At 40.1% G+C, this 15,458-nt stretch overlaps 1 protein-coding gene and 1 long non-coding RNA gene across 11 annotated transcripts in view; one reads left to right on the forward strand and one right to left on the reverse strand.

Annotated features, from left to right (window-relative positions):
• The window catches only part of SPIDR (scaffold protein involved in DNA repair), a 437,895-nt gene that overhangs the window by 269,215 nt on the left and 153,222 nt on the right, over positions 1–15,458 (reverse strand). The window lies entirely within an intron of this gene.
• LOC112659582 (uncharacterized) lies at positions 5,737–14,710 on the forward strand. Its single transcript, XR_003136403.3, has 3 exons — positions 5,737–5,856; positions 11,016–11,072; positions 13,553–14,710. It is a non-coding gene; the product is annotated as an uncharacterized LOC112659582 (long non-coding RNA).

Raw genomic sequence — 15,458 nt, forward strand, 5'->3', positions numbered from 1 at the left:
GGGGAAGGATATGAATAAGCATGTCAGGCTGGTGGTACTAGTCACTGCGCGGGGGTGGGGTGGGTGGAGGAATGAAAACAAGTACCACAGAAAGGCACTACTAACTAGGAGGTAGGCACAGAGTCTCTTCTGCACAACAGCTGTTACTTTAATAAAGTGGTTCATCCTCAGGTGGTGAACAGGAGAAGTCAGGATAACATAAAGATCAGTCTGGTTCATGGACCATTTTTCCCATGCAGGGCAGCCTAAGCAATGGTTGGAAAACTAGGGTCTTCAGCAGCAAAGAGAAACGCCCTAGGTTTAGGGGCTGTGCTAGCCAGAGCAGCATTCATGTGTGTTTTTGCAGAATTCTTAAAACGTGCACCTGCAGTCAGGGCTCAAACCCAAAACTATGCAGGAGGCACGGCAGCTGTCCCATCACCAGTGAGAGCAGCTGCTCTTCAGAACAAGCAGGCCCAGGAAGCCAGGTGGTCCGTGGGAGCTCGGGTCGGCCCTGGGAGCCTGTGGCCACGCTCACTCACCTGCCTAAGCAGCACAAGCTCCCTCCTTGGGTGCTAGCTATTACCTTGTACAGCTCTAAAAGTAAAATGGGTTTTTAGTGGTCTGCCCAACTGACAGGCCCCAAAGACCTTCAACAGATTTTATAAAGGCAAACACTATAGAAACACAGTTATCGTGGCAGAAATACCGATATACCTAAGAAGAATCATACTGCTCCTAACTACACTCTCTGAAGATTTTTATGATATCTCCCGGCAATATTCCTCAACTATGATATCTGCTGAGGATATATAGCGTGAATAGCTTGTAAGACAAACACGCTTCATGGCATTACTGCCACCGCAGCGCAGGCCCTGCAGCACGGAGCAGACTTGCTGGTGCCACCCTGCAGCCCAGCATACCGCGGCACGGGACACGCACACTGTATGGCATTACCATCACCACAGTCACGAAGCCCTGCAGTGTAGAACACACGCCTTATGGCCCTACTGTTAGAACCCTGGTGTGCCGCAGTGTGAACACCCCATCTGGTAACCGTCCCTCATGTGGCAGCGCAGAATGAACACACCGTGTGGTACCAGCGTCCGAGTCCTGGTGCACCACAGCATGCCTGGGAATGCACATCGGCTCCGACAGGGCCACAACGGCACAATCTTCTCCAAGAAGTGCCCTCAACCCTCTCATACAGGATGTTTTCCAACACAGCCTTGGGAGAAACCAGTGGCCTGCCTTCCCTAAAGAAATTAAAGCTGCGGAATTTCCACTTTGTGTGAGGGATAAAAAAGTAAAGAACAACCTAAAACAAACTGTATTTGAGGCAAGCTTTCAATCAGGGTATAAGAAATACTGGTTTTACAAATTAAAATTAAGTGGGTGGGACATAAAAGGCACTTGTGTGACAGCGAGGCAGCATTTTCCATACATGCTGTAAGATGCAGCCGAAACCTTACATTGGCCAGGAAGGGTTTACTGAATCCCAGCCAGAAGCAACTACTCCTTCCCTTTTGAAATCCTCAAATACCTTATCTGTACTTATGTTCTTTTCAACAGTGTCCTCATTTTTAAATACATACAGCATTAGCCCTTCTCAAGAACGCTGCAAAGATCAATAGAGAGAACACAGAAAGCCAGCAGTTGCTGGGCCTGCTCATCACACATGCAGAGTAAAGGCAGCCACTATCACCATGGTCACTGCCATTCCTACTCCCAAGGCATTTTCAAATCCATTATCATACCTCACCTACAATAACCCTATGAAATAGGTAAGGAAGATATTAATCTCCCTTTTTAGGCAGATAAGAAAGCTAAAAAAGTTACTTGCTCACATGATTTTCTTAAGATCACAGAGAATTACTGGCCGGTCTAATCCTAGAAATTGAATGTCCTTACAAGTCACTGACTAAACTGTCTCTTGGGTAAATGCTGGTTAGGAAAATGTGAGTGATGCTTTTTTCCTATTTTACTACGTTAAAACGTAAGACTTGCTTAAAACGTAAAGAAAGCACATCCAGTTGAGAAGCAGAGGCTGCTGCTATGGCTGGACGTGGTCAGAATGTCAACACTGATCAATATACTGTAAAAGAGGAGGATAACTTTGTCACAGAACTAAATACTGAACAGTAAGTGCCACAAAGATTGAATGGAGAGCATAAATATTCCTATGTAACACCAAAGACTTCTAATGATTAAGAAACAGGAATAAAAGGATTCCTACGGAAAGTATACCATGTGAGATAGTAATTTCTATCCATATATATGAATAGCAGACAAAACAATTCTTAGTTCAAAGGGAAAATTTTTAACCTAAAGGCTAACATTTGCCAAATGAATGAATGATTTATCAGCTAACTTTTAGAGAGAGAGAGGCAGAGACATAGGCAGAGGGAGAAGCAGGCTCCATGCACCGGGAGCCCGACGTGGGATTTGATCCCGGGTCTCCAGGATCGTGCCCTGGGCCAAAGGCAGGCACTAAACCGCTGCGCCACCCAGGGATCCCGTATCAGCTAAAAAAAATTCTTTAAAAATTCTGGTCTTAAATGACTGAGAGGCCACAAAAGAATCAAATAAATGATAAAAAAAAAATGTATCTGAGACTACTGGGTTAAATGACTTATTTGAAATATACAGGTATTTACTTGGAATGTACAAGGAGCCAAGGTCCATTTACATGCAGTTCAATTCAAATCCTCCTAAGGAGGTTATGTTGGTAAATTAATATATATTATGATGATAACTTTCAAGAACATTTATACAAGAAATACATATAAGAAATTGATGAAAACTATGTAAGAAAGTACCAAGTGAAATGAGTTAGCATGTGGGGAGAGATAATGAAATGATCTTCCTACAGAGGACAGAAACACCTCTAAGTTTTTCTAAGAGAAATACTTTTCATAAAGCACTACAAGTTACTCCATTTAATTACCCAAACATTAGCTACATAGTAATTTGGAATTTCACTCTACTTTATTACTCTGTCTCTCTTTACCTTCAGATGTATCCCATTAGGCTAATCTATACAGTGTTTTGCTTTAAAGAATATGGCCTACTATTCTGTGAAACTGGTATTTTTTCTTTCCTTTGGGCCTAAACCACCAATAAGTGCCCACCATTCCTTTTTCCCTCAGTCCTCACCCATCATGTACTTACACACAAAGACACAGGAAGACACACACACACACACACACACACACACACACACACACACACAGAGGTTGGGGGTACAGCACAGCAAGCCTCAGGGATGGACATCAGGGGATTTTAAAGTCCCCCTGCTTCCAGTACAGGTAGGAGCTGTCCCTTAACAGATACTCCGACACGGTTACCATTAGCTGTGATTGTTACAACTCTCCTGGTTGTACTCACTCTGGATTACGGTAGTATAATCAGGTCACATTTTACTCTTTTTAAAGGTATTTTATAGCTTTTCCCCCCACTCCTCAAAATGATATGCGCCTCTAGTACCAAAATGGTCCTACGTGTATGCTTTTGTTAATAACTTGTGAAATTTTAAATAGTACCTTTCATTAACTCGTTCTATTCTATTGACTTCTGGTGCATGCATGTGTGTGTGTGCGTGTGTACACAGATACACAAAACATATGAATTTATACTTATGTATAAAACCAAAGACTTTAAATGTTTAAAGAAATAGGAATAAAAGAATTCATATAGAAAGCATACCACAGGATCTAATAATTTCTATCCATATATACATTTATGAATAGCAGCTAAAACAGTTCTTAAAAATGGAAATCCCAACCTTGTAAAATGAAAAAGGCCTAGAATCCTAGGAGTACATTTGAATATCTCTATCCTCAAGTTCAAATGATTGGCTACAGTGCTTCTTATGCTCAGCTAGGCTCTCCAAATGCCAAAAGAAACAGGATGGTATTCTGGTGGCTTCAATATCCCCACTAGACGTCTCAGCTTTCCCCAAAAGTTCATTCCATCCCTCCAGGGAAGAGTCCACTCCTATTCTGGCTGAGAAAAAAAAAAAATGCAGTCTGACTGGGCCTGGTGGCAGGCGAGAGGAGATCAGATGACAACGGTCAAGCAGAGAAAAGACAAGGTCTTACACCATTGTGTAGACTTGGGTTATTTCCTCCGACTATGATGGGAAGCCAAAGAGGAAGGCACATAATCTGCTTTACTGAGAACAGACTGAGGACAGAAAGGAAGACACAGCCCAGTTGGGAGGCTACTATGGCCAAAAAAAAAAAAAAGCAAACAGGTGGCCTTGATGGGGAGAATACTGGTAATGAAGACATCAGTTTTGGATATATTAAGATGAGATGAGATGTGTCTTAGTTATTACAATAGCCTGGCCCTAACTGACTTCTGCAGTCTAGTACCAGGCCATTCTAATCTATAGTACGTAAGGCCTACTACAGGGCTCTTTTTATGTATAAGTTTAATAATAGCCACCCCTGTGCTTGAACCCTTTGGTTATCCACTTGATAAAATCCAAACTACTTTCCATTGTATAGAAATATCTTTGTTACTTTATCTCTTGCCAATCTAACCTCAAATTCCCCAGTTCTACTCAAGTATTTTTAATTATTTCTATAATTTCTATAATAATTTCTTTACTTTTAAGAAAGAGTTTCATCACCATCTCCCTGGTGAACAACCTGAACCCAACTTTCTTTTCCCATCCAGATGAGTTTATTGCTCTTCTTTATGTTATCACTGCACGTCTCACTTACCATTATTTTCACACATAAAATGAATAGTTTTGTTTACTAAACCATGAACTCAATGCAGTATCTGAATCAGTACTAATAAATACGTATGGATAAGTCAACTCTACTACAAATTGATGTAAAGAACGTTGGGAACTATTTTATTAGTCTTAGTTTCATTGTTAACCAAGATGATTTCCCCTTACCTCAACTGGACGTGATACGCATCCAAAGAATGTAAATTAACTGTGATTCAAGTGCTGCTCTAAGAAGAAAAATAAACGATATATTCCAAAATCAAATCCAAGTGATGTTTTATCTATTCACTATTTGTATCTGAAAACCACTGTTTTCTTCATTAACATGCAATGAAATCTTAATTGTGTTGTTCGTACATAATCATACTATCTTTTCTTTTGAGAGGTTCTAACTATGCCTAATTTTACCAAGGATTCCCAGATATCTAGCAATATTATGGTCCTGTGAGTATTCAATGTGTGAGACTCTTATTAGTTGCAAAATTGCATTATTATTGTTTGTTAAATAAAAGCTAGTTTCTGAGTAAATTTTATAAGCTGCCATCAGATTCTTTTCATAGATAATTTCACAATAAAACTCAGAAAGCTCCAAAGCAGGAGGTCCAGGTTGCCTAAAAACTATATTCTGAAGAAATTCACATCTTTACCCTGTAAACAGCAAAATTACTTTTTGTTTAAAATTTATGTTCTCCCATAAAATTTTAAGTCATCTGGCAATGATGAACAGACACATTTGTTAACCACAAGTGCTTACTGAACTATAAACAATTGTGCTTTCACTTCTTGATTCCACATTTTTTTTTGCCTTTTCACCCAGTTTAAAATATTCTTCACCAAAAGCCACAATAATCCTAAGCATGAAATAGAAATCTGAAACCCAACTCTTAAAAAAAAAAAAAAAAGAAAGAAAGAAAGAAAGAAAGAAAAAGCCTAGATAATACTGACCAGGCAATCGGAATGTTCATTGCAGTCTAAAGCAATGAAAACAATCAGAATGTAGCAAAGCCACCTAGAATCACAGTGTCACAGTACTACCATCAGAAACATTACTGTGACTTTTTCTGCCGAGGCAGCCTACTGTTTTGGGAGAGGGTGAAAAGGCAATAAACGGTCCAGTTTTTTAAGAAATCTAGGTAAGGAAAAAGTATAAAAAGGTTCCAGGAAGACAATGGATCCCTAAGCAAAGTTTATATAAAAAACGGACAAGAGGGATATTCTGGATTGAATGTTTGTGCCCCCCATAAATTCATATGTTGAAGTCCTAACTCTCTGTGTGACTGTATTTGGAGATAGAACCTCCAAAGAAAGTAATTAAAGTTGAATGAGGCCATTCAGTGGGGCTCAGATCTAATAGATTAGTGTCCTGGTAAGAAGAGGCACCAGCAATCCCAATCTCTCTCTACCAAGCATAGAGCAAAGGCTACAAGACCACACAACCAGATAGCTGCTGCCTACAAACAAGGAGGAGCAGAGCTCTCACTTGAGAAAATGACCATGGTAGCACCCTAATCTTGTACTTCTAAGCTTCTAAAAGTGTGAGAAAAAAAATTCTGTTGTTTAAGCCACATAATCTATGGTATTTCGTCACGGCAACTCAAGCTGGGTACGGCTGTAACAAATACCTAAAAATGTGAAGTGGCTTTAGAGCTGAGTTAGAGGCTAGAGGAGTTCTAAGGTGTATTCTAGAAATATATATGTTAAGGATAATTCTGGTGGGACATCAAACAGAAATGAAGAGGAGATTATTAGAAACTGGAGGAAAGGGGATTGCTATGAACTGAATGTTTGTATCCCACCAAAATTCATATGCTGAGGTCCTAATCCCTAATGGTGGTATTTGGAGGCGGGGCTTTCAGAAATAATGAAGTCATGAGGATGGAGCTCATATGAACAGGATTAGCCCCTTATAAGGACAGACACAAGAGAGATGATCTTTCTTTTTGCCATGTGAGGATATAAGCAAGGTGGCTGTCTACAAACCAGAAAGTTGGCTTTCACCAGGAACCGAATCTACTGGCACCTTACGCTTGGACTTCCCAGAATCCAGAAGTGTGAGAATTAAATACCTATTGTTTAAGCCACTCAGTCTATGGTATTTTGTTATAGCAGCCCAAACTGATTAAGACAATAATTGTTATAAAGTGGCAAAGAACTTGGCTGAATTGTGTTCTAGTGTTTTGCAGAAGATAGGACTTGTGAGCCACAAGATTAGATTATTCAGCAGAGATTTCTAACCAAAATGTAAATGGTATATAGCCTGCATCCTCCTGAATTAAGAGTAAAATTTGAGAGAGGAGAGATGAATTGAAGAAGGAATTGTTAAGCAAAAAGGAAGCAGCACTTCAAGACTTGGAAAGTTCTCTGCCTGTCCATATTGCAAAAAATAAAGCATTTTGGACAAGAACACCAAGGGTGTGGCTAGACTATCACTTGATAGTGAGATTGCACAATGTATGAGCAAAAATACTGCTATTTGAACTGAGGAGACAGACACTAGAAGTAATGAAGGAAGGCTGTCAAAAGAGGACTACTCTTTTGGGAATATGCATCATCTTTCAAAAAAGGGAAGGATGACTCTAAAGGTGCTGCCTGCCACTCAACCCTAGGCCCAGCGGGCAGGGCTGATTATTTCTCCTGGTTTTCAAAGGATAGGTGTACTTTTTTGGTTTAGCTGGGTCAGTCTGCCTCCTCCTTGCCTCAGTGGTGAGGCCTCTGCAGAAAGCTGTAAGAGCAAAGGCCCTACTGAGCCATAGAGGTAACTCTGATATCCCAGTAGACCTGGAGGGCAGAGCACTGAACTAAAGGAATTTTCCCTGAGCCTTAAAATCTAATGGAATTTTCCTTGGTAGTTTTGGATTTACTTGAGACTTACCACCCCCTTCTTCTTTCCCATTTCTTCTTTTTGAAATGAAATGCCTATCCTATACCTGTCCCAGCAGTATATTTGGAACCACATTAACTTGTCTTGTTTCACAGGCTTATAGCTATTAAGGAATTATGCCACCGGATGAATGGTTCCTAGACTCCCACCCACCTATGATTTAGATGATATTTAGAGATGAGACTTTGGACATTAGACTTGGGAGTTGATGCTGGAATGAGTTTAACTTTAGGGACTGTTGGGATGAAATGACTATGTTTTGCATATGAGAAGGGCATGAATTTTGGGAGGTCTTTGGCAAATGCTTTGGACTGAATGTTTGTGTCCCCCCAAATTCACATGTGAGGCTCTAACCCTAACCTCCAGTGTAGCTATACTTAAAGATGGTGCTTCTAAGGAAGGAATTAAGGTTAAATGAGGTCACAAGGATGGGGGCACAGATTCAGTAGGATTCTAAGAGGCACTAGCGATCTGTCTTTCTTCTTGTGCACAAAGAGGTCATGTGAGCACCCAGCTAGATGCAGCTATCCATAAGCCAGGAAGAAAGCTCTCACTGGGACTGGATCATGATGGTTAACACCCTGATCTCAGAATTCTGGCCTCTGTGAGAAGAAATGTCTGTTTTGTAAGCGCCCCCCCCCCCCCCCGATCCGTGGCACTTTGTTATGGCAGCCCAAGCTGACGGAGGGAGACAGAAGCATTCCAGGTTAATCTTTCCAATGGGTGAAGTGTAGAGGACCACCAAATGTGAATAATGCCCCTGCTCCTCTGAATACTCAAAGCAAGGCCCTCTTTATCAAAAAAACTTCCTCATTTAAAATACCTTATTTCATAACACTATAGGTAATATTCTTGGCTAGGAAAATAGGTTTAAAGTGGTACCCAAAAATCACACTGAAAACAACTTTTAAAAGCTCTTACGGCTAAAGAAAAGTAGAGAAATAGAGATCTAAGTATCTTTTTTATAAATGTAACATCAACTGAAAAATAGATGTGTTGAGAAAATTTTCAGGCATCGTAACATAGCAAATTACTAACTGTAGATGATTCGAAGAGTGCTGTAGGGTTTAGAGGCTCACACCTACCTTCCTCTAAACAATACTGAAGAAGGCCAGAACTGCATGTACATCTGTACAGAAGAGCACACCCTCTGCATGTGGAAACACTATAAACACACTTACTGATGCATTCATAGAATCCAGGGTGCCTCTACTGTCTTACTATTCTTTTTTTTTTTAAGATTTATTTATTTATGATAGACAGAGAGAGAGAGAGAGAGGCAGAGACACAGGAGGAGGGAGAAACAGGCTCCATGCCTTGGACCCCGATGCAGGACTCGATCCCGGGACTCCAGGATCGCGCCCTGGGCAAAAGGCAGGCGCTAAACCACTGAGCCACCCAGGGATCCCCTGCCCTACTATTCTTGATACGTATTCCAAAACCAATCCTCAAACCTCTCCTCTCCTGTAACAATTATTTAGAAAGGATATTCTAATGAACAACTTCTAATTCATTAGCTGAGTCACTTTATATTAGGTCAAAACAGGCAAAATCTACAATTAACCAGAGCAGCGCATGTCCTAACAAGTACAGCAAATTCACAACTACTAAACAAAAGTAGGTATTTCAGTCTTGGGTGCTGTATCTGTTCAACAATATTATAACAAACACTAACAGGGAAGAGGGGAGGAAAGGAGAAGGGAAAGGAACTTAAGGATTAAAATGAGATGATGTCATGAACGTGCCTCTCTTGAAAATCATGCAGCGAGAGACCAGACAGTTCCAATCATGGAAAAAGTGCAAAGGAAGCAAAACACGTGCAGGGACTCCTTCGTGAAAAATGCTCAGAGTGCCTTTACATGGGAACAGCACACAAGACAAGGTAAAACAGCAAGACAGAATTTTAAAGTCAAAAGAACCCAAGGCCTAACAAATTCAACTGTGATCAGTAAAGAAAGTGAGGCACAGATCACCGTGCCCCACATGTGCCCACATAGGCTTTGGGTTCTGGCACAGCTGAGGCCAGAACCAGCATCTCCCGAGGACTGTGTTTGCACTCAGATGTCACGTAATGTTTTTAAATTCCCCACTGACATCTATTTGTTTGCATCATAAACACCTCCTCAGTTACCAGACACTGATGGGAGCTTCTGGGTAAGCCCTACGCGTCTCTGCAGCACTCTGCTCAGCTATTATTCACTTATACTCTGTGTCATTACAGTATAACACGATACTGGCAGTAAAAGTACAAAGGGACAAAAGTCTATTAGGCCCAGTAGCCAAATGCATCATGAAGGACACAGCTGAGCCATGAAGGAGGTGTTCAGCATCATGCACAGGTGTGGGGAAGTGGGAAATGAGACGACATCAGGTAGGCTGGGCACGTGACCAAGAATGCCGCACAAGACAGCCTAAAGGTGGTGAACACTTATTCCAAGGGTAATAAGCAGTCAAAAGAAAAAGCAGAATCATGAAATTATCAGATTTGCCTCTTAGGATGATGACTGTGATAGGCTGAAAATGAGGAAAGGTCAGTGGCAGGGAGACCAGATGGAAACTGACACAATCATCCAGGCATGAGAGAATTTGAGCCTTAACTAGTAGCAGATGCAATACATGAAGAGCTCTGACTTGAGAGTTCTGAGGCTGAATCATCAGAATATAGGGGCGACATGGATTGAAAAACATGTACAAGAAAGTCTTAATGGAAAATAGCTCAATTAAGACCAAGAAAGGCAAGTGCTGGGGCACGCTGGGTCTGTGGAAGGTGCAGAGTTCTTAGGTGCCGGTAGGGTTGGGGCTGGCCAAGAAAGGCACCAGGACACAGAAGGACCAAACCTCCTTGGGGAGGCAGCATGCAGATCCTCGATTACCCATCAAGGCCACGAGGACAGGAAGAGGGCCAGGACAGAAGTCTGAGGAACATCTGCTGAAGTTGCACACAAAAGAGGAGTCAGCAAAGAACCAAGAAGGAGGGATCCCTGGGTGGCGCAGTGGTTTAGCGCCTGCCTTTGGCCCAGGGCGCAATCCTGGAGACCCAGGATCGAATCCCACATCGGGCTCCCGGTGCATGGAGCCTGCTTCTCCCTCTGACTATGTCTCTGCCTCTCTCTCTCTCTCTCTGTGTGTGTGTGTGACTATCATAAATAAAAAATAAATAAAAAAAAAACCAAGAAGGAAAACGAACATGGGAAGAGCAAACCAGGAGGGAGGGTGCCCAGCTGTGTGAGTACTGCAGGAAAAAACTAATTAATGGAAATGAAGCATCACAGTAGGACGAAAAGGGATATGAGAGTGGGCCTCCCCACCACTCTTATAAATCACTATCACAAAACAAAAGCGCAGCTTCCAATTTTTTACAACTTTACAAGGCATTTCACTAACCCAAGAACTTGTTTATTCTGTTTGCAGGTTGAAAAAGTTCCTATTTGGTAACAGAAAAATTTACAACTGCATCTAGTCAGAAAGGTAGGTAGTACTGTGTGATAAGCAGGAGCAGCACTCTTAGAGCACTTTCTTTCATTAAGATTCACACTGCATGGGCTACCAGAGCAGGGCCACCTTCCTTGGCAATCCCTACTGAAAGACGAGGAAAAAGTCAAGTCTGGGCTTGTACTTTCAAAGAGTCTTCTCCAGGAAGCAGGATCCCAAATGGAAAACCTATAACCCCTTTGAAAACAAAATGAGCTAAAGAAATTTAGAAAACTAGATTGGTGAAACGGTCAAGAGGACAAACAAGATTTCTAGCATTCACAAATGCCAGTCTGCTATGAACTTAGGCTTGAGGGTAAAAATGACGACTCAAGAGAGCCAAAAATAAAAAGAAAATTGCTGCCCTGCCAATATCAATACTTTACTAATTGTTGAAAACAGGGCTTTTAAGATGTAGATAATGTTCATCATTGACAAGGTCCCAATTTAACACTATGAATGAATTTTTGTTTACTGAACTACATATAGAATTCAACAAGAAACATGTTTTGCCTGCTATACAATTCATTCAGAATGGGCCAACTGTGCAGTCTTATTTTCAGATCATTTACACCAGAAAACAGACATAAAGATTTTTTTTAAACCTCAGGCCTATGAGAAAACAATCTTAAAACTGGAAACTACTATTTTTCTTTTCATATAAAAAGAAATGGAGACAGCATAGATTAAGTAATCTACAGGGAACCCAAAGGCATCACTGAATTCTGCTGTGTCACCAAACCACATTTTATAGATTTTTTACGTAGAAAAATTCACAAGACATAATTTCTAAGAAATGAAGGTAAGAATGGATTGGCAGACGCAGCAGAGGTGTGACAGAGACACTAGCAGAGAGCTGAGTGTGGTAGTATTTCCTCCTCTATTTCTCAGGACCCATCATTTATTTTTAATGAAGTTATGAAATAACATTATGAAAGTCAAGAGTTCAAATATGAACCCTTCATACTCCTTGTTAGCTTACACTTACAATGATCATTGGAAATTATAGTCATTTAAGACATGAAATCACAGCCCTAACACTGGACAAACTAATACCATAGTGGGTCTCCCAACCTGACTACCTCAGCCCAGAGAATTCATGTGAATTCTGAATTGTTCTTGCACAGGATGGCAAAAAGCCATATTAAATACGATGGCTACAGCAAAATTTGGATAGGGGTAAAAAAGAGAAAAAAAATAAAGCTTCGACATGTAATTGGCTTTCTGGTTTTACTGGCTGGAGGAAGCTGGAGATAAGCCAGAGACAGCTCCCCTGAGCCCAAAGGAAAGGGGAAGTCAAGAAAAGGAACTACAGCCAAACTGGAGTCGACCCACACGGAGCAGGTCACTGCAGTGTCCCCTCACTGGAAACTAGAGTGGTAAATAAGGTACATCAAACTTTAAGAAAAAGAAGTTTAAGTGACTTTTTAAAGACTGTGTACTCTAAAACAACAACCCTTCTTCAATCCATGTCATTCTCATTCTGTAAATCTAAATACATTGTTTTATAAACTTGTCCTATTTTGCCCCAAATCCCCTATGTCTCCACGGAAACAAAATACTTATGAGGCATAAAATGTTGCCCAAAATTACACAAATTAAATGAACAGCTCACAACAGCTCTCTTTCCTAACTTTAAAAACACAGCTACAGGAGACTTAGATTAAACCATATGTATTTCCTAACAATTATTTCTTGTCTAAATAAAGGGCTCATACTTTGCCAATCAACTTGCTTTGATAGAAATAATCAGCCCACCATTTTCTACCCCAAATTATTCTTTAATTGTGAGATAATATTGCAGCAAAGAAATTAGGTAAGTCTTTTGAGACACACACATATTTACACAGGATTCTTGGCTCTTCTTTCCACTCACACCACTGTTTCTGGATAGAAAATGCTGGCCCTATTAGAAATAACAAATACCCACCATTTGCTTCAACGTGGATGGAACTGGAGGGTATTATGCTGAGTGAAATAAGTCAATCGGAGAAGGACAAACATTGTATGGTCTCATTCATTTGGGGAATATAAATAATAGTGAAAGGGAATAAAAGGGAAGGGAGAAGAAATGGGTAGGAAATATCAGAAAGGGAGACAGAACATGAAGACTCCTGACTCTGGGAAACAAACTAGAGGTGGTGGAAGGGGAGGAGGGCGGGAGGTGGGGGTGACTGGGTGATGAGCACTGAGGGGGGCACTTGACGGGATGAGCACTGGGTGTTGTTCTGTATGTTGGCAAATTGAACACCAATAAAAAATAAATTTATTATTAAAAAAATAAAAGTTTTTATTTATGTTCAAAAAAAAAGAAAAAAAAGAAAAAAGAAAAGAAAATGCTGGCCCTGACATTCCTTCTTCCTCTCTAGACCACTCAAGTGGTGAGTCTGAAAAATGGGCTCCCCAGACTCAGAGGGGTCCCTGAGAGCAACAAGAAGGAGGCAGGGGCCTGATTTCTGCCTGCTTGTTCCCAACAGGGCCAGCGGGACCCTGCTCCTCAGATCCTGCAGCCACTTCTCCTGGGGTTGGCCAGAGGGACGCTGGGGACAGTGGGTGGCCCAAGGCCAGGGTTCTCTGAGACTCAGCCCTCCTTTGCATCGGGAGCACAGAAATGCCTACGTAAGGTCTGTGCAGGTAACAAGGAGAGCTCCAGGGAGAGTACCTAATGGGAAACTGTGGTGGTGTCAGAGAACAAAACCAAGCCTCTGAGCTTCTTCACAGCTGCTTCTGCTCAAGGACAAACAACAGCTTATACTCTGCATTTTGAAAAACTGCCCCAATGGAAAAACCAGTCTCATTATTAAGCTATTTGCCTCCTGATACAATGGTGCACATTTTAGTAACTGATAAGTAAAATCCAGGGTGCTATTTGCTACTTCTCACTTTTCTTACTTCTTAATTATAAAAGCAATGTATTTGATTCTGATAAATTTCTTCTTTCATAAACGAAATATTTAAAAAGAAACCCTGCCCCAACACCTTTTCCAATGATAACCTTTGTTGATGGTTTTCTACAATTTATTTTATAATATTTACTAATATTTCCAAACTGCTATACAATGTGAAGAAAGCTTAAAGGCATTGGTTAGAATTGCTCCAGAGCACTATTCTGAGTATTTTATTATAGTTAATCATCAGCACAAGGAATAGTATATGGATTCTTTCAATTTCTTTTGAAATTGTATAAATAAAACATTCTTTAAGGAATAATTCGCTGTAATCATTCTACTCTACAATTCCTAAGAAATAATATACTTTATTCCTTCTAGTTTTGTTTCTTTTGTCTAATTTTCCAAAAAGCACTTGAATAAGTAAAGTTTCACAGACATTATTAAAACATCTTCAAGTGCAAAATACTGTTTTGTTTCCTTCTAAAGACTAAAGCTTTACTATTTTAAATAAGGAAGCAAGAAAAAATTAATTATAATGCTATAATGGGGTCAGACACTGTGTCAGTGATGGAAGCATATATGTTGCTTAATAAAAATCTGGATGAACGAATAAAAGAAACAAGAGTAATAATAATGGTGGTTATAGCAGTACCTACTTTATAAGCATGTGTTAAGCTGCATGTCTATGTTTTCTGGTCTTTCTTCTTTGTTTATGTTTCAACACAAGATATAATTTAATAAAAGGAAATATTCACATTGTAAAAGACATCTAAATAAAAATTCTGTTGTATCCACTGCATCTAATGCATAAACCATTTTCCAAAGGTTTAAATTGTACTTTTATATTTCATTACCTGAACATAATATATACTAATGTAAATTGCCTCTTACTGGTCTTCAATAATAACCTAAAGAAATCTTTCAATTATAATGATTTTGCACAAAGGAAAAAAAATTAAAATATGGGCTATTCAGGCCAACAGGTACATGAAAAGATGCACATCACTAATCACTAGGGAAATGCAAATCAAAACCACAGTGAGATATCACCTTGCACCTGTTTGAATGGCTTGCACCAAAAAGAACAATAATTAATGTTGGCAAGAATTTGGAGAAAAGGAAATCCTTGTGCACTGTTGATGGGGATGTAAATTGGTATAACCTCTGTGGAAAACAGTATGGAGATTCCACAAAAAAATAAAAAAGAGAAATACCATCTAATCCATCAATTCTATTTCTGGGTATTTAGTCAAAGAAAGTGAAAACACTAACTTGAAAAGATATCTGCATCTCCATATTCACAGCAGAATTATCTACAATAGCTGAGATCTGGAAACTACCTACGTGTCCATCAATAGATGAGTAGATGAAGAAAATGATATGTGCACATATATACACATATACATGAGCACACACACACATACACACTGGAAAAAAAATATATGCACAATAGGATGCTACTCAGTCATGAGAAGGAAATCTCGCCACTTGT

This window comes from Canis lupus, chromosome 35 (genome assembly GCF_003254725.2).
Source record: "Canis lupus dingo isolate Sandy chromosome 35, ASM325472v2, whole genome shotgun sequence".
Classification (NCBI taxonomy): domain Eukaryota; kingdom Metazoa; phylum Chordata; class Mammalia; order Carnivora; family Canidae; genus Canis; species Canis lupus.